Raw genomic sequence first — 26,770 nt, forward strand, 5'->3', positions numbered from 1 at the left:
GAGTACGGTGGCAGCTATTGCAACCTCGCAATCGCAGTGTAGCCAACCACAAGCGATCTGTCAAGTGACATGTTTCACCGGCCCGGGTTTAGATCACAGTCCTGGATCAGCTGCCGAGCTCGCCAGATTTGTTCCCCAAACTGAGGCAGGCAATGAAAGGACACGGTTACGACGCAGTTGTGGACAGCCAAGAAAATTGTACTGCAGTACTAAAAGCAGTTCCAAAAACTGATTCTTCAAAACTGTTTTGTAACGATTTGAGCTGTGTATTTCTTCAGGAGGAGACTATTTAAAACAAATAAAGCGATTTTGTGAACATAAACCATGATCTTTATTTCTCATAGCCGCAGTCCAAACGGACACACTGTGTATTGTTCTGCAGCCGGATGTTCTCACGTGTGACGCCGTTGTATGGAGATGAGAGCCTCTTCTAGTATAAGAGACGTGCTGATGACGAAACCAGGGGCGGTGGATTCTTCGTGCGGCCGACAGGGGCAGGTGAGAAGGCCGACACGTTCCCTCATTTCGGAGCGCAGCGGGGTGGCACATCGCTTTCTATGTGTGTAGGGGTGTGTGTGTGTGTGTGTGCGCGCATCCGCCTTTTCGCTGTCGGGCAGCGCCACCCCCCGCCGGCAGCCGACACGTATTTACGGGGTAATGATTTACATCTTCCGCCACCCCCTACAAGCCCAGCATAGCTGGTGTTTATATATTTTCTAAAGGGCGGCGGCAGGGCGCAGGAATGCACGCCGCGAACGGATGGGGGAGGGAGCGGTTGGCTCGTGCGCACTACGCCACGCCAGCGTGTGCCGTGCTGTGGCGTGGTGTGCGTGGCGAGGGCGTCTATCTGGCCTCCGCTGCACCCTCTGATCCTCTCTCCTCTGCAAATGGCCGCGTTTTGTAGCCGTGGCGGGAATTCATGTCGGCATTCGGCGGCTGAAGCACGAACAACGAGTGTTGCGTGATTCTACTTGTACCGAATAAAAACAATCAACGTGAGCTGCACGTTGCTATTGATTCGTACTCCTAATAATATCTATTACTGTTGTTGTTGTTGTTGTTGTTGCTGCTGTTGTGCACTTTGCGAGGTGCCGGGGCTAGCAGTGTATTTAACACTAAATTCTTCTCAAATCTTCATATGGAAATGATGCTCTAAGCCCCCCCCCCATTCCTAACTCCGACTTTTGCTGTTGCACATGGATTAAGAAGAAACGCGAACTGACTGTAATCGACCCTGCAAGTGGAGTAGAGAAGAGTTTGGCACCTGCAATAATTTAATTGGATAGAAATTACTTAGGTAAAGGAAAGTTTCATTAACGTAGTGAGAAATGAAAGGGTTGCTCTACCGATTAACAGAATGAAAGTTCTGTCCAAAATAACAATTTGATTTATTATGACTAAACTCAAAATAATAAACAAAACACATGAAACATTTACAATGCATCAAATTGAATACTCAAATAATTGCTGTGAAGGTGAAGTTGTCCATAAACTAGATTGTGACATTTATGACCAAGTGGTATGTGGAACCAATTCCTTGCAACTCAAATCTTAAGAGAAACACCCAGCCAACCCAACTTTGATTGCTGCTACAGCAGGGAGAACTCAGACAATGAACACCCAAGACAGAGAAAAGTTAGAAAAGACGAACAGGCGAGCTCTGCTGAGGTCTGATTATCACCTAGTAAAATGCCCTAATCTGCCGGTGCTGCGGACATACATTACCAAGCTGTCTTCTTAACTGCAAGGACACGATCTGGCATACCGGGGGCGATGGCTGGTTGCTTCGATGTCCCGTCGTGGTGATGATAATGTCGCGAGTATAGCCCGAAACAAATTCTCCTGGTCTGGTTGTTCCAGACTAAAGACTTCCTAGCAACACAAATACGCCTCTGAGGGAGACGAAGAAGGCTCGCTACGCAATCACAGACGGTACAGTGAGTGATTTTAACAAGAGAAGTCACACAGTAACTCTGGTACAGTCAACTGTAGCCAAAACTGCTCAAGACGGATAACATAGGCCGCTTGTACGCACAATGCTCAGTTGCCAACTGTACTCGGAAAGTTACGTTGAAGTAGAAACTTCAGCAACTTCGTCAAACAGTTACAATTAAATGAAAGTATACTAGACAGCCAACGGAAGGCAGGCTGTCCAGAGCAGCGAGAGCTCAGTCTTGTAACCTACTCCGACCGAAAGGCGAGAGCTGACTCTCTCAAGAGCACCCGTACAAATCGAACACAGAACATTCCCGCCCCCATGACAGTGGCCGTGGTTAAACGTTCCAATCAGCAACTTGAAAACCGGCGGAAAATTCCACCCTATTGCTGAAGCACTACCATTCCACCAATGGAGATTCTTGGCGCCAATTTCTGCACCGATTTTGCTTCGTCACGGAGCTATGCCCTGAGCAAGCCAATCACAGTTACGATTTTGCAGACAACGCGGGAATTTGCCCGCCAAGACTGCCTGCGAACACAAGTCATTCCCACGCCTCACTGGTAGCCCGCCGGAAAGTGTTTTCACTAAGTTTTTGCGAAGTAACGGAATCTCTAGCCCAGCTGCTCCTTCAGGCCCCTGTGGGCGTGTCGTTCCCGCTCTTATGACAATGTCAGCGTCTGGAAAGCATCCACTCGACTCCCTCACACCCGTCGGCTTAACCCTTTCAAGTTCAGCAGAACCTGCCTGTCACCGGACCACCCGGGTGACGAGAGATGCTGCGTGGGAAGTCCGCGTGTGAAGGAATGAAGGAATAGCAACTTTTCACCACATGCAATTAGAGAGGAAAATTGAATTACTCAGAGTAAGATAGAAATATGAGAGGGGGCTTGTGCAACCTCTCAACTTCAGTGCAAAGAATTTCGATGCAGGGTCCACGCTAGCCTGTCCTTTGAAATCCTCTTCATCACTGCTGCGACCTACACCTATTTGAACCTGCTTCCTATACGTATACGTGGTTTCCCTCTCTAATTTTTCCTTCTACACTTCCTTCCACCACCAAACTGTCAGTTCCTTGATACATCAGGATGTGTCCTATCGACCAAACTCTTCTTTTAGTCAAGTTGTTCCATAAATTTCATTCTTTCTCAGTTCAGTTATGTTCTTCCCTGACAGTAACTCTATGTACCAGTCTATTCATCAGCATTCTTCTGTAGCATCACACATCAAAAACATCTTTCTTTGTCTCATCTGAATAGGATATCGTGCACATTTCAGTTTACAAAAGACTACATTCAAGACAAATACATTCAAAAACTCTTCCTCACAATTAACTTTATTTTAAATTTTAACAAATTCCTTTTTTTACAGTAATGCTCTTCTTACTTTACCCAGATTACACTTTACACACCGTACTCTTTATTTAAGACATCACCAACGTGCGTTCCTGCTCAAACAGCAAAACTCATCCACTTCTGTTACTGTCTTACTTCAGCCGCGCGGGATTAGCCAAGCGGTCTGAGGCGCTGCAGTCATGACTGTGCGGCTGGTCCCGGCGGAGTTTCGAGTCCTCCCTCAGGCATGGGTTTGTGTGTTTGTCGTTAGGATAATTTAGGTTAAGTAGTGTGTAAGCTTAGGGACTGATGATCTTAGCAGTTAAGTCCTTAAGTCCCATAAGATTTCACACGCTTTTGAACATTTTTTTTACTGTCTTATTTCCCCCATTTAATTCCCTCAGCGGCGCCTGATTTAATTCGACTACATTGCAGTACCCTTGTCTTACTTTTTCTGAAGTTCACCTTAACTCTCTTTTCAAGACACTATATATTCCGTGGAACTGTTCTTCCAAGTATTTTAATGTCCGTGGTAGAATTACATGATTATCGTCAAACCTCAAAGTTTTTACTTCTTCTCTCTGAATTTCTATTCCTTCTCCACATTTTTCTATTTTTCCTTGACTGCTTGCTCAGTCTACAGATTGAATCATGTCTGAGAAGCGCTACAACACTTCACAAATACAGCCACCCTTTCATGTCCTTCCACTTTTATAACCGCAGTCTGGTTACAGTATAAGTTTTAAATAACCTTTCGCCCTCTGTATTTAATATTTGTTGCCTTCAGAATTTCGAAGAGTGTATTACAGTCAACATTGTCAAAAGATTTCCCTAAAAATACAGATGTTACAAATGTAGATTTGCTTTCCTTCGCCTTGTCTTTGGCGACATTAGTGTGTCATGTGGAGTAGTATTCTGAATGGTATATTGCGAGTTGTCAGCACCTGTCTTCTTTGAATTGGAATTAACACTTTTTTCTTGAAGCCTGGCAGTACTTATTTAGTTTTACGAGAAGCTTTATACGAGAGCTATCCACAAAGTGCATTACGTTTTCGTTTGTGTCCGTTAGGGGCGGGGCTAGCGCGGCCATCTTGGTGTCATGGCATTCCGCCGCTCATTCGGCATACTGTTGTGCTAGTGAGAGGTTCGTGCTGTACTCCGTTGAGTTACTGTGACAGTTTGAAATTTCAGCGTTAATTGAAAATGCCGTGAAGTGTGAAGTGCGTGCTGTAATAAGGTTTCTGACTGCAAAAAACTGTACACCGATAGAAATCTATCGGCAGCTTTGTGAAGTGTATGGGGACAACATAATCACTGAAGGTGGACTGCGTCAATGGGTAATAAAATTTAAAAATGGCCGAATTAACGTTCACGACGAAGAGCGAAGTGGAAGAGCCAGCATAGTGACTGCCGAACTTGTCGAAAAAGTCGATGCCGCGGTCCGTGAAAACCGTAATTTCACAATAACGGAACTCTCTATGAGTTTTCCACAAATTTCACGAAGTTTGTTGCACGAAATCATTACCGAAAAGCTTGGTTACCACAAGTTTTGTGCAAGATGGATACCAAAAATCTTGACAGAGATTCATAAAAATCAGCGAATGGCTGCAGCGTTAACGTTTTTGGACGCTTACGAGAAAGATGGCGACTCATTACTCGATCGCATCGTTACTGGTGACGAAACGTGGGTTAAGCATGTGAACTGCGAGACAAAACTGCAGTCAATGCAGTGGGGGCACACAAATTCCCCCAAAAAACCCAAGAAATGCATGCAGACAATGTCGGCAAGGCAGGTGATGGCGACTGTCTTTTGGGACAGAAAAGGTCTGATTTTTGTGGATTTCCTGGAAAGAGGCACTACAGTAAACTCTCAAAGGTATTGCCAAACTCTGCACAACCTCAGAAGAGCAATACAAAACAAGCGCAGGGGAAAGTTGGGCTCAAAGATCTTGCTGATTCACGACAACACCCGGGCCCACACGGCAAATGCCACTCGTGAAGTTCTCGAATGTTTTAAGTGGGAGTTGTTTCCTCATCCGCCGTACAGTCCCGACCTGGCACCGAACGACTTACACTTATTCCCAGCAATGAAGAGGTGGTTGGCTATGCAGCGTTTTGATGACGACGCACAGCTTCAAGAAGAGGTAACCACGTGGTTAAAGGCGCAGGCGGCCGAATTTTACGACGAAGGAATTTCCAAACTCGTCCATCGCTACGATAAGTGCCTTAATTTAAATGGCAACTATGTAGAAGAGTAATATTTAAGTGTGGCTTTCATCTGTATATAATAAAAAAATTTCCAATACTTTATTTATTTTTAATTCCAAAACGTAATGTACTTTGTGGATAGCCTTCGTGTATCCACAACCATCTGCATGTTTTTGGAGATCAGTGACAAAATGTTAACGCAGTAGAAGGACGTTATATCATTCAGCACAGTGAGAGGTGAATGATGGGAGGTGAAAGGCCCTAAATATTTTCAAAGGTGCCCGTTTACGACGTTTTTACGTTGTGTTGTCAGTTGTGGCACAGGTGCTCCGAATTACGTAGTATCACATAGATCTGTCACTTTGCTTCGACCTTTGTAAAGCAAAGGGCTTTGTCAGAAGCAAGTTGATGAAACGAATCAAATTAATACCCAGAATCTCTAATGGCTTGCCATTTGACTACGAAAGTACAATCAGTTGATATCAAGTAGATGATAAGGTTCTTTAAAAAAGTATTTGTCAAATCAGTGATTGTAACTGTGATTTCGTTTCGTGGGCCTGTTGGGGCGACTTACTCACTCAAGTGTACAGCACACTGATTGTACACCAAACTTAGTTAGCCTTTGTCTACGTTAAATTAATATAAACATAAAAGCAGCCCTTCTTCTAGGCCGTGAGGTAGCAACCAGTTATTTGGTGCAGCGATCCTGACCCTCATCGTAACGTACGTCTTGATCACAGCTGACTAAAAGAAAACATCTGCTTGTTTGGCCAGTTCCGCATGAGAGTTTAAGAATCTCATGTACGCGCTACAGTTTGAAAGTGGTCTGTGACTTAAATCTCTGATCTCTGAGCACAAAACACATAATGACAACGGTTTTGATCTCTTGAAACACCCATCTTCGTTTGAAATGTTGAAACCTTCCCGTCTCCTCTATATCTCTTTTGTTACGCAACCTTCCGTTCTACAATATGAAACCTTCCTTTAGGATTTCTATCTCTTGCTTAATAATAACAAATGAAATCTTCCCTTTGAAATTAATCCTCTTTCTCAATCTTCGCATACAAATTTAAATGCTGGTTATTAAAAGTTATTTTCTTATTATTTCGACGAAACATAGAATGTGTCGTCGTCGTGGCCCTCAGTCGTTACCTGCAATAACCCAAAAGTGTTTCTTACATTTTTGCTGTTACTGGATCGCCATCTGACTGCTACATCGAACTGCGACATGAATATACTTACTCTGTTTTACTATACTCTATTAGCTGCTGGTGGGCTTTCATAATAAGTGGCTGTATTTATTACCAAAGCTGACATTATTCTTTAATAGCAAAGCTGACGTTATTCTTTAATTAATTTGACTGAAGTTACGTAATTCATAGTTAAACTTTTTCGTGACAACAATAAAATTTTGCAAAGTTTTACGTTGATGGTTTTTTGGGATGGATTATAATCAATACTGAAATATTGCTGGCAAAAATTAATTATATTCTGAATGAAATGATTTTACAAACGTTCAAATGGGACTTACTTTTTAAAATAATCTTACAACTCGCAATGCGCAAACATACCTTCAGTAGTCTTGAGTTTCTCAAAAAATTAATTCAATAATATTAGTTCCTCTTATGACAATAGTTAGCTAATGTTTCTGTACATCCGTTTATAATGTCTTGTAAATCATAGCTAGTGGCTGGCAGGCACACAGCTCCTCTCAACCTCTCGCATCAGACCTGCTACCGACTCGCTTCACATCTCGCTTACTACTGACTTCCTACGAACGCTAAAGTGCGGTCTCTCCTGCCAAAAATGCTTTCTGGTGCAGACAATCCCTGCTACCATTACAAAATGTATCAATGCGCGGTCTTCCCCGCTCTTTTCTTAAAATGTATCCATACGCGGTCTCTCCCGCCCTTTTTAAAATTATATCAATTTGCGGTCTCTCTTGCCAACAATAATTTGATGCAGACATTCCCTGCTACCACAATTATATCCAACATGACAAATATTAATTATTCCTACTTAATCCTATTAATAAAATATAAACATCTTTCATAAATTGTGGTTTGACAATAGACAATAGAAATATACACGTCTTACAATGTGACCCATAAATGAACACTAACGTGATGTGACCACTTCTTTCATTTAAGTTAAAATAAATTAAACTCATAATCTTTACAGATGATATAATGCAAGGTGACAGTGTTGGTGAATGAATCCTTATAGAAGCGATTCGTGCAGTGCAGATGTGCATCTCTGTGTCTTCATCTACATCCGTACTCCGCAAGTAAACTTGCGGTATGTGGCGGAGGGGTACTTTGTGTACACTGTCAGTTCACCATTCCTGTTCCAGTAGTGTATGATTGGCGGAAAGTACGACTACCGGTAAACCATCGTGTGGGCTATAAACTATTTGTATGAGATATACGTAGGAGAAAGCAATATATTTGTTATTCTTCTAGAAACGTACACTCTCAAAACCTTAACAGTGAACCACACTATGATGCGGAATGCCTATGTTACAACATCTGCCACTGGAGTTGCTTGATCATCTCCGTGATGCCTTAGTGCCTTTAACGAAACGCGCCGCTCTTCTTTGGATATTCTCTATTTCCTGTAGCAGTCCAATCCTGTAAGGATCCCATATTCACGAACAATATGTTTTGTAAGCACTGCCTTTGTTGACGGACTACATTTCCTGAGAATTCTTCCAATGAGTCTCAGTCTGGTATCTGCTTTTCTTGCGACTGGTTTTATGTGGTCGTTCCACTATAATGGCTCCGAACGCATTTCCCTCCTAGGTCCTTTATGGAAGTAACGATCTCCAGTGACTGTTTTGCAATCGTGTAATCATACAATTATGGGTATTTCTGTCCATGTATTCGCAATTCGTTCCATTTATTTATGTTGAGGGACAACTGCTACTCCTTGGATCAAGCACAGATCCTCTGCAGGCCTTCCGGCAGTCCGTTACAATTTTCTAGCGTCGCGACTTCACTCACATCTACGAAGTGACTCACGAAACTCATGGACCTTGGAACGTATTACTATCTTTACAACGTTTCTCATCGAGCCATATATGTTATCTAACATTTCTAGCAGCTTCTCTCACAAAAAAAAAAAAAAAAAAAAAATGGGTCTCAACAGCTATGGTCATCAGTCCCCTAGAACTACTTTAACCTAACTAACCCAAGGACAGCACACAACACCCAGTCATCACGAGGCAGAGAAAAAAAATCCCTGACCGCGCCGGGAATCGAACCCGGGAACCCGAGCGTGAGAAAAGAAAACGCTACCGCACGACCACGAGCTCTCTCACACAAATAATGATAAAAATCAAGAATTTCAGGGTCGCGATCACCCAAGCCCTTCCTAACCATTAAGAAAAAAAAAAGGGAACTGGAATATTATTACTTTAATTACGAGGGCCGTTCAGAAAGTAACCTCCGGTTGATTTAAAAAAATACACCAAGTTAAATAAAAATATTTTAATATATACATTTTACAACTACATCTTTGCACTATTTTTCTACATAGTCTCCATAGCGATTGAGGCACTTATCGTATCTCTTCACAAGCTTTGAAATTCCTTCTGCATAAAAATCACCCACTTGTGCCTGGAGCCAGCCTGTGACCGCATCTTGGAGCTCTTCGTCGTCATCAAACCGCTGTGACCCGAGCCATTTCTTCAAATGCATGAAGAGGTGATAATCACTTGGCGCCAGGTCTGGGCTGTAAGGTGGATGGTTGATAACGTCCCACTTGAAGGACTCAAGAAGGGCCGTTGTCTGAACGAGTTCGTCAGTCACCAATGATGGTCTACCACTCCTCTCTTCATCATGAACGTTTTCTCGTCCACTTTTAAATAAACGTACCCATTCACGGACAACTCCTTCACTCATAACTCTTGGTCCGTACACAGCACAAATCTCACGATGAATAGCTGCTGCAGAATATCCTTTGGCTGTAAAAAACCTTATGACAGCACGCACTTCACATTTGGCGGGGTTTTCTATTGCAGCACACATTTCAAACTGCCACAAAAACTAAACTAGCGCAGGTACGACGTTCACTCGACCACAGCTTGATGCCGACTGACCTGTTGAGTGCGTTAACGCACAGATGGCGTCGCTACTCCCCCCACAACCCGCACTGTGACCAATCGGAGGTTACTTTCTGAACCGCCCTCGTACTTAAATAATTTAATTACAAGTATGCAAATTTCTTTAAGTATCCATATAAACAGCACTCCATGTCGTGCATGAAGCAACTTGATTAATTCAGGATTGGAAATAGGAGTAAGTGGATAATATCAACACCACAGAATTTATCTTTCAAGTAGATTAATTATTGTATCTGAGTATTTGGTTGCACATCCTAACTACACATAACTGGTGCCTGACTAGAAATATTTAAGTAAGAATTACGTGAGAATGTAACAGAGCACAATTTAACTACAGAAAGAAGAAACACAGAAAACGGGGGAGGGAGACAATGGTACTATCATCTCCTTTGCATTCATACCATACATCTGGCCGTACAAAACGTGTTACGATGTACCACTAGCCCAAGCGATGCATGTAATTAGTTGCAGTTTCTGATTTGAACTATCGGGCAGCACAGGAAGTTACAGAATTTACATGCAAGTTTTCTCCTATTGAATTTCAGTCAGATGTTGGATTGGTAAATAAGGTCGTAGCGTTCTTCCGTAAGTTTATTAAACACAACACATACAAATAACAGAGACCTTAGTCATGAATATTACACTACTGGCCATTAAAATTGCTACACCAAGAAGAAATGCAGATGATGAACGGGTATTCATTGGACAGATATATTTTACTAGAACTGACATGTGATTACTTTTTCACGCAATTTGGGTGCATAGATCCTGAGAAATCAGTACCAAGAACTACCACCTCTGGCCGTAATAACGGCCTTGATACGCCTCGGCATTGAGTCAAACAGAGCTTGGATAGCGTGTACAGGTACAGCTGTCCATGCAGCTTCAACACGATACCACAGTTCATCAAGAGTAGTGACTGGCGTACTGTGATGACCCAGTTGCTCGGCCACCATTCACCAGACGTTTTCAATTAGTGAGAGATCTCGAGAATGTGCTGGCCAGGGCAGCAGTCGAACATTTTCTGTATCCAGAAAGGCCCGTACAGGACCTGCAACACGCTGTCTTGCATTATCCTGCTGAAATGTAGGGTTTCGCAGGGATCGAATGAAGGGTAGAGCCACGGGTCGTAACACATCTGAAATGTAACGTCCACTGTTCAAAGTGGCGTCAATGCGAACAAGAGGTGACCGAGACATGTAACCAATGGCACCCCATACCATCACCCCGGGTGATACGCCAGTATGGCACTGACGAATAAACGCTCCCAATGTGCGATAACCGCGATGTCGCCAAACACGGATGCCACCATCATGATGCTGTAAACAGAACCTGGATTCATCCGAAAGAATGACGTTTTGTCATTCGTGCACCCAGGTTCGTCGTTGAGGACACCATCGCAGGCGCTCCCGTCTGTGATGCAGCGTCAAGGGTAACCGCAGCCATGGTCTCCGAGCTGATAGTCCATGCTGCTGCAAACGTCGTCGAACTGTTCATGCAGATGGTTGTTGTCTTGCAAACGTCCCCATCTGTTGACTCAGAGATCGAGACGTGGCTGCACGATTCGTTACAGCCATGCGGATAAGATGCCTGTCATCTCGACTGCTAGTGATACGAGGCCGTTAGGATCAGCACGGCGTTCCGTATTACCCTCCTGAATCCATCGATTCCATATCCTGGTAACAGTCATTGGATCTCGACCAACGCGAGCAGCAATGTCGCGATACGATAAACCTCAATCGCGATAGGCTACAATCCGACTTCTATAAAAGTCGTAAACGAGATGGTACGCATTTCTTCTCCTTACACGAGACATCACAACAACGTTTCACCAGGCAACGCCGGTCAATTGCTGTTTGTGTATCAGAAATCTGTTGGAAACGTTCCTCATGTCGGCACGTTGTAGGTGTAGCCACCAGCGCCAACCACGTGTGAATGCTCTGACAAGCTAATCATTTGCATATCACAGCATCTTCTTCCTGTCGGTTAAATTTCACGTCTGTAGCACGTGATCTTCGGGGTGCATGAATTTTAATGGTCAGTAATGAATATTCTCCTTCAACTATTTCCAACTATCTGCGCTGGATAGTTGTTCGATTCCGCGGTTGTAGAAATCACGTAGTTTTCAGGTGGAGAAATCGGTAAGCCTTGTCCTAAGGGTATTTTCAATCGGAAAGGATGTTCTTTGAAGCTTGTTCGATAGAGAGAGGAAAAGGTGAAAGTCTGAAGGTGTGAGATCAGGTGAATAAGGTAGGGGTGGAACGACTCTGGAAAATCGTTCCGCACCCACCTATGCAACGCCTTTTGTCAGTAAAACGGGATGCTGGCGGACCTTATTGTGGAATGGCATGATTTCAAGCAGTCTTCCTGGTCGTTGATCTTGGACTGTGTCTGGAGGACGTTCAACTTATTGACATTGAGTGTTAGTAGTGACAGTTATGCCAAGTTGCATAACATTATCTTTTGTGGATGCACGCAAGTCTTCGCATGGGGAGTTGCTACTATGTTCGGGCTCAACCATTCCTTTCTTTTCCTTAGCATAAAGACACCATTTCCCGTCAGCAGTAACGGTACAGGATAGTAATGGTCGGTATTGTTCATCAGCCCATTGATGAAAAAAGGGAAGATATGCACTTATGTCCACACGCCGATTTTTGTGATTTTGGCTTAGAGAATGCAGTACCCATACACGAGATTTTTGAACCTTCCTCATAGCATGCAAATGTCGCACGATGCTGGAATGATCATCACTTTTGCCAGTTCTCGAGAAGAATGTTCGCCTGCTTAGCTGGGTGGTAACGTGCTCGCCTCCCATGCAAGAGGGCCCGGGTTCTATTCCCGGCCGGGTTGTACATTTTCTCCGCTCGGGGACTGGGTGTTGTGTTGTCCTCGTCCTCATTTCATACTCATCACCGGCGCGCAAGTCGCCCACTGTGGCGTCGAATGAAATAAGACTTGTAGACCGAATTTCCACGGATGGGCCTTCCTGGCCAACGATGCCATACGCTCATTTCCATTCTTTCCGAGAACAATGGCGTGGATCATTGTGAATTAATGCATTTAAACGTTCATCAAATCCCAAATGTCTTCCTGGACGTGGAGAGGCACTCAAGTCAAAACGATCCTCCTCAAAATAGAAAACCTTTTCTTTCGGTGCTTTGTCCAGTGGCATTGTCCCCCATAAAAGGCGCAAATATTTGTACGTGCCTGCGCTCGTGTCACCACTCTGTAGAACTCAAAGAGAAGAATATGTCTGAAATGTTCCGATTTCTTCATTTGGCACTCCATTTTCTATCATGGCCCCACTCACTATCTCCAAATGACAAAAATGGCAATATATGAACTACAGATAAAAGATGACAACAGATAGAGAACCCCAAAACAACCGGAACAACAACATTCAAAACAAAAACGCTACGAACTTATGAACCAACATAATAGTTGTTGATGTTCGATTCGGAAGTAGCTATGACACACAAATTTACATAAAACTTTTTTTTGTTTGGAAACAAGTAGAGGGGAACACTGCAGGAAGCTTGTGGTTCCAGAAGTAGGACTAAGGGACACAAAAGGAAAGAGTCGGAGGAAGCAATGTTCTGGAAGAGGAAGCTGGAGAGGAGGCTCCTCTGAGGGATGAATGGGTACCCGCCTGCTTCTGAATGTCTTTCATGAAATGCCGACGACTTCAGGTAAAGAAGAGTCTCGGAGCATTGAAAGCCTCAGCGCCGTAAAGGAGACCGCCGCCTGGACGCCGGGCTTTTGTTCCTCCACAAGAATCTTCTTCTCTCGTCCGTAATCACATTCAGAGAGCACCAAGGTAAGTTCAACGGCCGATTCAGGGCCTTCCGAAAAAATTCCTTTTCTCTTCTCTCCTCATGTTCTCCAAACGTAAGGTACACTTCCCGGTCATAGTACTTCTCTCAGAACACGCGTTTTATTCTCCTTTCAGATCTAGGCAGATAACGGGACAATCCAGAATCGTGTCTCACAATTTAACATTTTTGACGTCATGCTATAGCAGTCGTTGCGTTGATATCAGGGCCAATTATCATTGCTCCCGTTGGACAGCAGAGAATAGGCTCTTTGGCGTTTAAGTGTTTCGCAGCTATTCTATGGCTGTGCACGAATCCTCTTAACGTTGTCCCCGCCGACAGTGTATATTGACTGACCAACAATACATGTGCTCTTTCAGTAAGAAACTATTTATCGTTCCATGTTTCTGGCTGCTTCCAGATTCAATTAACTAGCACCATTAACTGAACGGGTTACTACACGCCTATTAGCATTCTGCTGGGAGGCGAAAATCGTTGAACAACACGCTAAACGATATGCAGAAGTGGTTCGAGTTGTGGAACTAACGAGTGTATACGGCTGTGGTCTCTAATGGTCCTACTGAGAAGGTAGCTGTCACAGACTGACCAAATGTGGCAAGTACACAAATGTTCTTCATCAGTCTCGTTCAGTTTCTCAAGCTTTGTGCATGACATTTTCCGTCGAATCAAGCACACTCAAAGGTAACTGGCTCCTCACGTCACTGGGCACAGCTTTACCTCCGCAAGTACTTATTTTCCCAACTTCCAAACTGCAGAGAAGTTCGCCTGCACATGTTGCGAGACTGGCACAAATTGGAAAAAATTATGTTGTGGGTGAATCTCAGAGCGACATCCTGGGGACTGTTTCTAGAAAGAATTTTCACTCTGCAGTGGAGTGTACGCTGGTTTGAAACTTTCTGGTAGATTAAAACTGTGTACCGGACCCAAACTTGTGTAACAGCACAGGCCAAGGATCGAGGTTTGAGGTCCGGTTCGGCACACAGCTTTTATCTCGCAGGAAGGTTCCTGTCAGTGCACACTCCGCTGCAGACAGAAAATTCTTTCACGAGAAAAAGATATGATTTTAATACGAGGATTGGAACTTTTATAGTGACAACTATTTATTTACAGCTCGTACAAAATAGATACATGTTTCACAGTTTTACTGACCTTCAAAGTAGCCACCAGGATTGTGCATAACCCGTTGCCACAGATGTGGAAGTCGTAGGATACTCTTAGCAGTGCCAGTTGTGTTGACAGTTCGAGCGGCGCTGTCTATTGCCCGACGAATTTGTAGCATTTCTGAAGCGAATACCGTGAAGTGTTTCCTTCAGTTTAGAAATCGAGCTGTACTCACGAGGGCCTAAGTCAGGGGAACACAGTGGGTGGTATATCACGTAGCAGCCCCATCAGTCAAAGAAATCAGTAACAGCTTGCACTGTACGTGCTTGGCATTGCCCTGCAAAATGGTAGTCAGGTCCTGCAGAAAGTGTCATCACTTCTGTCTCTAAGCTGGTCGTAGGTTGTGATCCAAAAATCAACAGCATAGAGACAGAAGTGATTTTCGGAAATATTTCTAAAAAAGTGCTACATGATTGTGGTTTCCAAAGCAGGAAAAGTCCAGTACCTTGTTCTGCACTCGTAGTTCCACCACCATTCAGCTTCTTTCCCTAAATGAATGTAAACGTCGTAACGCACTGTTCGCTGTGATATCTCACGTGGCAGGTTCATCCTCCTATCAGAAAGTGTTCATCCTCCACACATCGGTTCTTCTCCTTGCCGATATGTGAAAATAATGCTGTATGTGTATCTGTTTAACGGCCCCAGCCAAAGGACAGATCAATAGCATCACATATCCCCTCACTTCATGAGACATTATGCTGAAGTTGTAATGTTTCTTATAATGATTGTAATACATAAATGAATGTCTGAACTAGGAGTTATCATGTAGGGCGTTGTAACTGCGGGTGGTGTGCTTACTCTGTGTTATTTTTAGAAAAACTTTATACGAACTGATTGGGCAATGCAACCCCCAATGCCAATAAGGAAATACAATCACTGCAAAATACATTCAGCTCCTTAGGTACTGAATCTTCCAGCCCTGTTCAAAACTGATAACTTTGGTTCCTGTGCACGTAGCAAATCAATAAAATTGTCTTGCTTCTAAAGCAGTAACTGTGGATCGCGTTATATTCTGCTCTTCTCACCAAGAAAAATAAAATATACAAGCTACAGGCTCAGCAGTGTGCAATGCTGGCTGTACTTCTTTGAAATATACATGAAATTCTTTTGGCTGATAATTGAAAACATTTCAGAAAAATTCAATGTCTTTAAAAACGTATGATCTGGAGAGGGAGGCGGTAGTGATTTGGGTGAATTGCAAACACTGACTTTTTCAATTGAGAATTTGTATTTGACGTTAAGTTTGGCTTTTCAAAACATCTGACAACTCAAATTACATTACTCAGAAAAATTGCATCCTTTCTTTGCTGAAATAGTCACAAACAATGAGATTTGTACAGCAGTATTATCTAAATCCCTTAAAAAGCATAAAGACAAATCTTCAAGTTACGTATACCTGTGTTAACAAATATTAGAAACATTACAAAAGGGGAATATCTAGCTAGCCTATACATCAGATGTATTTACGTACTTCTGGAGCTATTCAACATAGAACCCACTGTTACCAATTATCAGCCAACTACTTTACACTAAAGCACTGGTAAAAGAAAAGTAATAAAAGATTAATTTCTTTCCCTTAACTGCGAGAATTCATCTGCTTCCACATTTATATTTCCAATAATACATGTACTCGTGAAGCTTCTTTTTAACATCAATCCAGTAATACTTTCTTTTCACAATTAAACTTTCATTTCATCAATTCACTTTACAATCTATTATAAAATCACTCATTATTTTCAACTACAAATTTTACATGCGGTGTATCAGAAAATATTGGTACGAAACAATTCCTTCATTATCATCTAACACGGTGGCTTCACAGATCACACGACAAAAACTGCCTACTGCGTCCTCTTTCGCTCACAGACTGAAACACACTAACTGCTATGCGCCAAGCGCTCTCTTACTCCTATACTACAATCTCAGACCAGAAGCAGTATCTCTGACTCTGCGATTGTGCGAAGTCAGCGATACGCTTTATAGAGCCCACCAAAGACATATATCGCTTACTATATAATAGTTACGTTTTAGTTTACGTTAGTAACATTACAATATTCTGGTGCCTCATGAAAGTGTAACCCAGTAGACTGCTTTCAAGGTCTGGACTCTAATCCAGGCCATTGGCACAAACAGTAGTGAACAGAAACTTTACGCTTGGAAGTCGTCTACTGTAGTTGCCAGCCAAGTACTGGAAGCGAAAATTTCGTCCACCACCAGGGTTCGAATCGGCTTACGTCAAAGTCTTACTCCATCAAATTCAAATGGCTCTAAGCACTATGGGACTTAACATCTGAGGTCATCAGTCCCCTAGACTTACAAGGGAACCTCCCCATCGCACCCCCCTCAGATTTAGTTATAAGTTGACACAGGGATAGGCCTTGAAAAACTGAACAGATCAATCGAGAAAACAGGAAGAAGTTGTGTGGAACTATGAAAAAAATATGCAAAATATACAAGCCGAGTAGTCCATGCGCGAGGTATGCAACATCAAGGAGAATCTGAGCTTACGAGCGCCGTGGTCCCGTGGTTAGCGTGAGCAGCTGCGGAACGAGAGGTCCTTGGTTCAAGTCTTCTCTCGAGTGAAAAGTTTAATTTTTTATTTTCAGACAATTATCAAAGTTCAGGCACTCACACATAATCAACTTCGCTCTCCAAAATTCCAGGACATGTTCAGATTTGCTTGGACATATGCAGGATTTGACGGTCTACGCACGGAAACATTTGAAAACGTAAAAAAACATATGTTTTGACAGAGCACAGAGAAAACTGAGCGACTGTGAAACTGTTGCATTCATTTGTTGCAGTTTATGTGACAAACTCTTATGTTTTCATCACTTTTTGGGGAGTGATTATCACATCCACAAGAAAACCTAAATCGGGCAAGGTAGAAGAACCTTTTTACCCATTCGCCAGGTGTGCAAGTTAGGTGGGTCGACAACATATTCTTGTCATGTGACGCACATGCCGTCACCAGTGTCGTATAGAATATATCAGACGTGTTTTCCTGTCGAGGAATTTGTTGACCTATGATCTTGCGATCAAATGTTTTCGGTTCCTATTGGAGAGGCACGTCCTTTTCGTCTACGAATCGCACGGTTTTGCGGTGCAGTCGCAAAACACAGACACTAAACTTATTACAGTGAACAGAGACGTCAATGAATGAACGGATAGATCGTAACTTTGCGAAAATAAAGAAAGTAAAATTTTCACTCGAGGGAAGACTTAAACCAAGGACCTTTCGTTCCGCAGCTGCTCACTCTAACCACGTGACCACGGCGCTCCTCAGCTCATATTGTCATTGATGTTGCCTATCTTGCTTATGGACTACTCAGTTGGTATATTTCGCTTATTTTTTCATAGTTCCACACAACTTCTTCCTGTTTTCTCGATTGATCTGTGTTCAGTTTTTCAAGGCCTATCCACTGTGTCAATTTATAACTAAATCTGAGGGGGGTGCGACGGGGAGGTTCCCTTGTTAGAACTACTTAAATCTAACTAACCTAAGGATCACACACATCCATGCCCGAGGTAGAATTTCGAACCTGCACCCGTAGCAGTATCTACATCTACATCCATACTCCACAACCCACCTGACGGTGTGTGGCGGAGGGTACATTGAGTACCTCTATCGGTTCTCCCTTCTATTCCAGTCTCGTGTTCTTCGTGGAAAGAAGGATTGTCGGTATGCCTTTGTGTGGGCTCAAATCTCTCTGATTTTATCCTCATGGTCTCTTCGCGAGATATACGTACGAGGGAGCAATATATTGCTTGACTCCCCGGTGAAGGTATGTTCTCGAAACTTCAACAAAAGCCCGTACCGAGCTACTGAGCGTCTCTCCTGCAGAGTCTTCCACTGGAGTTTATCTATCACCTCCGTAACGCTTTCGCGATTACTAAATGGTCCTGTAACGAAGCGCGCTGCTCTCCGTTGGATCTTCTCTATCTCTTCTATCAACCCTATCTGGTACGGATCCCACACCGGTGATCAGTATTCAAGCAGTGGGAGAACAGGCGTACTGTAACCTATTACTTTTTTTCGGATTGCATTTCCTTCGGATTCTTCCAATGAATCTCAGTCTGGCATCTGCTTTACCGACGATTAATTTTACATGGTCATTCCATTTTAGATCACTCCTAATGCCTACTCCAAGATAACTTATGAAATTAACTGCTTCCAGTTGCTGTCCTGCTATATTGTAGCTAAATGATAAAGGATCTTTCTTTCTATGTATTCGCAGCACATTACACTTGTCTACATTGAGATTCAATTGCCATTCCCAGCACCATGCGTCAATTCGCTGCAGATCCTCCTGCATTTCAGTACAATTTTCCATTCTTACAACCTCTCGATACACCACAGCATCATCCGCAAAAAGCGTCAGTGAACGCGGTTCCGGACTGAAGCGCCTAGAACCGCTCGGCCACAGCGGCTGGCCTTACGCCATCGCACGAGCATTTGTTAGCCACCTCGGCTGCCGAGGCGGGTTCTCCTTCTACAGTTGCTCACGCCATTAGCACGCGAACAGCAGGTCACCTTCGCCATTTCCGATGTACACACTCTTATAAGATTCTGTCCTTTGTCAAAGTCTCTGATGTCACAGGATTTCCTCATCGGCGGCCCATATCGTGGCTGGAACGAATCCTGATTTGTCTATACTACGCTAACATACCTCCTATACCGGGTCAGGTGCCTGCACCGCCGCCAGGTAGTATTCGGTGGCGAGGTGAGCGGTAGTTACGTAGTTTCACCTCCTCAGTACATATGAAAATGTAAACAGTTGCAGATAAACGCTTTAGCGGGTTATCATACACCTTACCCTCCACCATCCCCCTCATATACACGTCTCCTAGTGCCAACTAGCTTGGGAAATAAGTGCATATCCATTTTTCGTAGTTGGACGAAGAAATACATTTGTGTGATCTCTCTTCCTCTCTTTTGGAAAGTACAGAGATTCTAGCAAATACAGTTTCTTATTTAATACTGGAACAGACGTGAACAGCGTTTCGCACAGTGCAGCAGCCATCTAGGAGCCAGCTCCGCTTTACACACGAGGTGTTGCAGTTGACGCTGGCCAGTAACGCGCGAGGTATTCTGCCGGACGCTGATGTGCGCCCGGTAGCCGCAGCCGCGGGAACAAGTGTACAGTGGCGGGCAGCGGCTCGGGGAGGTTAACAAAACGAGCGGCCGCCATCGCGGCGCATTCCGCGCTAACGACTCCATTGTCCGTCGGCGCATTGTGCCCTAATGTCCCGCCGACTCATTGTCATTCCCGCCATTTCGACCAATAGCGTCAGAACTAACTGTGGCCGTCACCGCGCGCACGCCAGGGGGAATCCCAAGTCCATTCGCTCCGATCTTCGGCGGTTTCCTTGAATTCTCGAGCGTCAGCGCACGGGATTCTGCGAATTTCCAATTGTAGATCCAATCGGAGGATCATAGGGTTGTGACTTCGTCCAAAAGACAATTTACGAAAACCTCTTACACTGTTACATTATAGTGGTTGAAATTTTAGGCATTTACAGTATATTAAATTATACTGAGCGCAGCGTTTGAAAATTATATAAAAGGACTATGTATGTATTTATTGCAATTCCATTAGCTCGTCTCCCCCAACCCATGCCCTGGCCCTTCTATCTCCTCCCCACTCCCTTTTTTTCCGTCTGTCTGTCCATATCCTTCTGCCCCCTCTGTCTGTTCACTCCTCTGTCTTTGTCTGCTCAACTTTGTCCATCTCCTTCTCTTCCCTTTCTCTCTCCACTTCCCTCTTGCGCTCACTCTCTCCATCTCCCCACCTCTTCTCCCTATCTGTTTCCATGCCCGTGTTGGTAAATCTAAGGGATTTTTATGGCTCGATGTTTTGCCCAGTCTCTCAGTAACACGAAAATAATTGTAAATACAATATTAAATAATTTCACGTAGAAGAAGGTGTGGCTCTGAGCACTATGGGACTTAACATCTGAGGTCATCAGTCCCCTAGAACTTAGAACTACTTAAACCTAACTAACCTAAGCACATCACACACATCCATGCCCAAGGCAGGATTCGAACCTGCGACCGTAGCCGTCGCGCGGTTCCGGACTGAAGCGCCTAGAACCGACGGTCTCCGCGGCCGGCTCATAGCCGAATATCGAGGTCCAACTAGGGTAACTGAACATAGTAACGACGTGAAGAGTTTAACGCCATATGCAGTTTAATGGCAGGTTTGGAAATATTCCGATTGTGGCGGCCCCGTGTAAGTAACGAATAACAAAGGGGGGAGCTTCCACTGCATCCTTATAGCGTCCTTGCAGGAACAGCAGCTTCAATGTGAGCTGGACAGCTGTCAGAATGAGGTCGCGCGCTAAAAGTTGGCTTTCTATTGACACTAATTTTTTACCGTGAGTTAAAGAAGGTACGTATAAAGTTTTAACGTCATTATCATTTAATGTTCGATTATTATGTGATTAAAATACATTATTTTGTGTATTAAAGAATATTAATAGCTTCAAATTATTTAAATATTTTTCAGTTCATTTCATAAAAAATTTCATAAGGCACCTGTAGGTAATGACACCGTTTCTGTATTTTTCTCATCCAGGTATCGATATGGGTAACTCCTGTCAAAATATTCGTGCAAAGAGGACTCATGAAGGTCAACGGAAGGCCACTGGGTCAGATCGTGAATTACTGTTGCGGAGTCTTCGAGGACATTTAACATCCCATGAAGAGTTCTTCTAGACTTGTTGAGCAAGGATGAAGGGAAGACACCAACTAGGAAACTTGACCGTAATCCAGAGCAACTGTTATCAATAGAGTTGTTCAATACTGATTCATCAGCAGCATCGAAATGGAATCTTGTAAATCTTGGCAAGAAAACCTCAATCAAAGCACACTCCAAGTCCAGCAATAGCGATCTGTACTGTGGTGACTGTGGCGGCTACTTCTAAGACAAAAGGAACCAGAAAGATTAGACTGCCAGCCGTTGTGGCCGAGCGGTTCTAGGCACTTCAGCCTGGAACCACACGACCGCTATGGTCGTAGGTTCGAGTCCTGACTCGGGCATGCATGTGTGTCATGTCCTTAGGTTAGTTAGGTTTAAGTAGTTCTTAAGTTCTAGGGGACTGATGACCTCAGATGTTAAGTCTCATAGTGCTCAGAGCCATTTGAACCATTTGAAAGATTGGATTCAGTGCAAAATATGTAAAACAGGGTATCATGAAACATGTAATAATCGATCTGTAAAAAAAATCATGATTGTGTACATTGTGCGAAGATGGCGGTTCTGATCTTCAAAGTGACTGTACTAGAAATTCACTGTATTCTTAAATTTTACATACTCTTCTTAATTTGTGGTGTATTATTTCCGGTTAAAATTACGCATTTTTTTCATATTTTAGTAACGTATCGTACGCTGGGTGTCATGAATGAGAGATAATTTCAAGGTTGCGTTATTACCTTCACTACTCGTTACAAACACCATTTTTCCCTTCCTCATATAAAAAATTATAGTTAAAAAATACTAAATACAGGCCAATTATTTTTAAAGTAATCCATTAGGGAGGTATTAGAGAGTAACTGATTAAAAATGAGATATTTTGCATATCTCTATACAACAGCTGAATATGTGGCGTTATTGCCTTCAGTTACCCTACCCGTATGTTCTACTACGAGGGCTATTCCGAAAGTAAGGTCCGATCGGTCACGAAATGGAAACGACTATGAAAATCCGATAAAGCTTTGCACAGATGTGTTGGGTAGTGTCTCTAGTATAACCCCAGTTAGCATCACGTCGCTCTTCTCATTTCTGAGCTCGCAGTGAGTGCGTAAAGATGTCCAGAAAATAGTGTCTGCCGCCAAGTACGGGGGCCTGGTGAGAAATTTCCCCTGAAGCTATGCAGCTAACATTACATAACTGTCGTGCTGTTTCGTCTTCAAGACAATTCTCAGCCGCATTCTGCAGGGGCAATGAAGATGCTCCTGCATCGTTTTCAAATGGAAATGTGAGAGTACCCACAATACAGCCCGTAATTGTCTCCCTCTGAGTTTCAGCTCTGGTCACATGAACCGCTGGTTATGAAGACAACATTTCTCCACAAGACAACGAGCCGTAGGCCAGCGTAGAGAATTGGCGGAGAGCACTGGCGGCTGCCTTCTATAGCGGGGGTATGGGAAAGTTGGTACAACGCTACGATACACGTCTAAGTCGGGTCGGCGACTATGGAGATAAGTAGCTGCAAGGTGTATCTAACTGTTGCAAATAAAATATTTTTGATTTTTACCGTGGTTTCCATTTCGCGACCTATCGGACCTTACTTTCGGAATAGCCCTCGTATTAGTATTTATTACTATGAAGTATCAGGCAGTCACAAGGTTCCCCATCATTTCGTATTCTTTCTTCAAATGTTAGGTGTAGAACTCGTTGGCAGACCTTGTTAAATCTTCTTTATAACTCTGTGCCAGTGATAAATAAGCCTCATTACATTCTACTTTATTTTAACTTTTAATCAATGTTTTTTAAGCTAATTTTATATAACATCTTATTGCATATTTATAGAAACTCACATATTTGGCATTCAAAAAACTCCTGCCCTTACTAATTTTGTACTTATACAATTTTTCTTCCAACATTGTTGTGATATTTATCGTTACGCTACACTGATGCAATGTAGGAATAGTTGACCTCCAAGTCCCAAAGAACGTACTTACAGCAAAACGCGTCGAGACATGGTTGCGAAGAACTGACGATAATTTTTTGTGTACACCGATGTGAGTACAGAAAACGCACACAAAAGGAGCTATGGTATAAAAAGTGTTAGACAAGTAATGCTTTAATTTGCCCGTACATGTTCACTGATCGTCATCGTAACAGATGTTGGCTCTGTCCGTCATTTTCCGTAATAATCTCTGTCTCCCGCGTTCAAACTGCCAACATTTATTTAGGTAGTGCACGCGCTGCCACATATTGGACCACACGCGCAGCATCCTGCCAATGTGGCTAATAAGTAACTCTTTTGATGGTTTTATGCATTACGTAAGGAATGTTGGCGAGTATGTTAGAGTTCTTATATAAAATTTACCCACTTTACAGAATTTTGAAACGATAAGGAACAAACATGACAGAGAACTTTACTCGGGATTTCAGAAAAGTTTAATAGTGCAGTCATTCACATTCACATCCATGGAGATGTTTATTGCAGTATCTTACAGTGGAAAGGGAAGCAGTAAGGTATTAGTCAAAAAGAGAGCATTTTTTCGCCGTTTGCACAAAAGCAAAAGTAACCGACGTGAAAAACAGAACTAAACATTATTACATGATGATTCTGCAACGAGGCACTGGGAACCATGAGTCCCTTACAGAAAAACGATGAGTAACTGCCCCTGAAGGATCTCCGAAATTTTGTCGATGGAGTTCGGAACTAAAGTCATCTAGTAAGTCTTTGGTCTATGTTTGCCTCTGTCCATCATATTGGACCTAAAATAAAGAAGGTTAACTGCACACATTTAAAAATATCTTCAACGTAAATGCTCACAAAAGCAATCTGTAACCTCGCATTAATGCATGTGAAAATTTCTGTGTATCTGTAGATGATATCTTAGTGTCTCACTACGTGTATTAAATTTTACGTTCGAGTTTTATTCAAAAACTAAAGCAGGAAAAAATTACATGAGTAGAAATATTTGTTTGCAAATGAAACAAACTTTCAGAATTTGCATAAATCAGGATGTTAAAGGTACAGTAGATAAAAACACCTAAATAATTGTATGACCGTAATTTTTTATGTTGGAATAAGGGAAACTGTAGCTGTTCCACACCACACGAAAAACTGTAGATCGTGTATGGAAAATAAATCATCAAACAGCGTATTTCATGTATCAGATTAGAGTCCGAAGTATGACGTGGTGAAGTCATCAGTTTCCATAAATGCTTATCATATCTTTATCGACCACAGTAAAATGTAGTCGTTGCCATCGTATAGCAAATCTCTGTCAACTCGCTGTAACTCTGCTTCATGCAAAGACTACTCTCTTAAACCGCAAGTTAGTGTTTTCGCAGAACAGCATAATGTGGTAACTGAAGATTAGGCTACGTGTCTAAAATTTCAGGCCCTAATCTATTATTGTTTCCACTTGGTATCTGTATAATTTGCAGTCTTAATTGGAGATGTTAATTCCTGTAAAGGAATTTGCCGTCTGATGCTATGTAGTTGGAACTTAGCGACTTTTCAGTGTGACTTCGCCAGCAGGCTTCATTCAGAACAGATGATGCCACTGACAAATATAAAGTTAAATGGGGAATAAAATAATGTTATAATATAGAGCTGTGTTTACAGAAGTTCTTATTATTTCAAAAATGGATTGGTTACGCTAATCATGGAAAGTAAACATAGAATCCTATTTCAACATGATTGGTAAGAATAATCGTTTTTTATGTGACGTCTCTCGTGCAGTTTCAGGAGAAACATGTTTTGGCTTTTCTTAAATCCATCGTAGGCCATACATCAAAAAAATATAGCGTAAATCAGACTACTCCAAAGATAATTCTGCACTGAAAATACTTCTACCTTCTGCTTCGCCGTATTTATTGTGCTAATTCATTTTTGATGTAGCCAGACGGATTTTTAGCTTGAGCAAACTTGCGTTCGACCGTCCCGCCATCTAACCGCCGGCAGGCGACACTACCGCGTCGAAGCGATGCCGCAGTGCTGCACCCAAGCGGCAGTCGGAGGCACAGTGGGATGCGTTGCGGGCCAGGCTGCACTTAATACAACAGGCGCTATTCGCAGCGGACATTTCAAACCGACCAAATGCACCAAGTAGAGAGAGAGAGACAGAGCGGAGGAGAGACAGAAATAATCATGGTTTGGAAAGCTGACACGCGTAATATTAATAACAACAAATTATAGTCGTCTCTGTAATAGCGTTTACAGCTGGAGCTTTTTAATGTTCAGCAACATGGCATTGTTCTCTTTTCCACTACGTTAAGTAATAGTTAAAAAGACTTGTATATTGATGAGGCAGCCCAACACATTTCGTAGGTAGGAGTGCCAAATCAAATGGTGACATGATTTTTCCGACTACCATGTGTTTCATATCATAGGTTTATAATATCGAATTCGTAGGCAAATACACACGTTAAAAAATTAGACGTGATAACAGATTACTAAACCGTTGTCTTAGAATTTAAAGTCTACTTTAACTGAAATGTAATGAATATCTTCTGCTCTTGTTGACGCACAGCAATAATATATGTCTTGTTTGTGTAGAATCTATAGACTTTCTGATTATCCCATCTACATCCACAAACATATTCCGCCAGCCACCTCACGGTGCAAGGCTGAGCGTACCGTTAACTATTACTAGCCATTCTCTGTCTCAATCCACTCGCACATGGAGCGAGGGAGAAACGGTCCGTATGTTTCCTTACTGGCCCTAACATCTCTTACCGTGTCTTCGGGGTTCTTACGCGAAATTTCCGTTGTTAGCAGTATACTTGCTCTGCAGTCAGGTCAAATGTGCAGAGTTTCTAAAGTTTACTGAATAGTGTTTCGCGTATTCCCTTCACGATTCCCATTTGATTTCATGGAATATCTTCGTAATACTGGCGTGTTGATCGAACCCACCGCTAACAAGCCGAGCAGCACGCTGCTAAATTGCTGTGATGTCTTCCTTTAATCCGATCTGGTGGGGTTCCAAACACTCACCCAGTACTCAAGAATGGGTCGCATTGGTGTTTTACACGAGGTCTCCGTAATGGGTAAGCTAAACTTTCCCTGAATTCTCCCAGTAACCTGAAGTTCTTCCCTGCTAAAAATCTTACACACTCGTTCCATTTCATATCGCTTTGGAACGTTATGCCTGGATATTTAATCGACATTACTGCGTCAGACAGCACATCAGTAGTACTGTATTCGAACATTAAGGGATTTTTTCCTATCCATCCACATTAACTTCCATTTCTCCACATTTAGAGCAAGCTGCTAGTCACCGCACCAGATAGAAATTTTGTGTGTCATCCAATATCTGTGTATCGTCACTCAACGATGACAGCCTCCCCTACTCCACAGCGTCATCGTAAAACAGTCGTAGATTAGTGCTCATATTATTTCTCAAATCGTTTATGTATATGGAGAAAAAGCGTGGTCTGTCACAGATCGCAAAGTGTTATATCTATCATAATTAGGTTTGTGAACTCAG

This window comes from Schistocerca nitens, chromosome 8 (genome assembly GCF_023898315.1).
Source record: "Schistocerca nitens isolate TAMUIC-IGC-003100 chromosome 8, iqSchNite1.1, whole genome shotgun sequence".
In the NCBI taxonomy this organism is placed as follows: Eukaryota; Metazoa; Arthropoda; class Insecta; order Orthoptera; family Acrididae; genus Schistocerca; species Schistocerca nitens.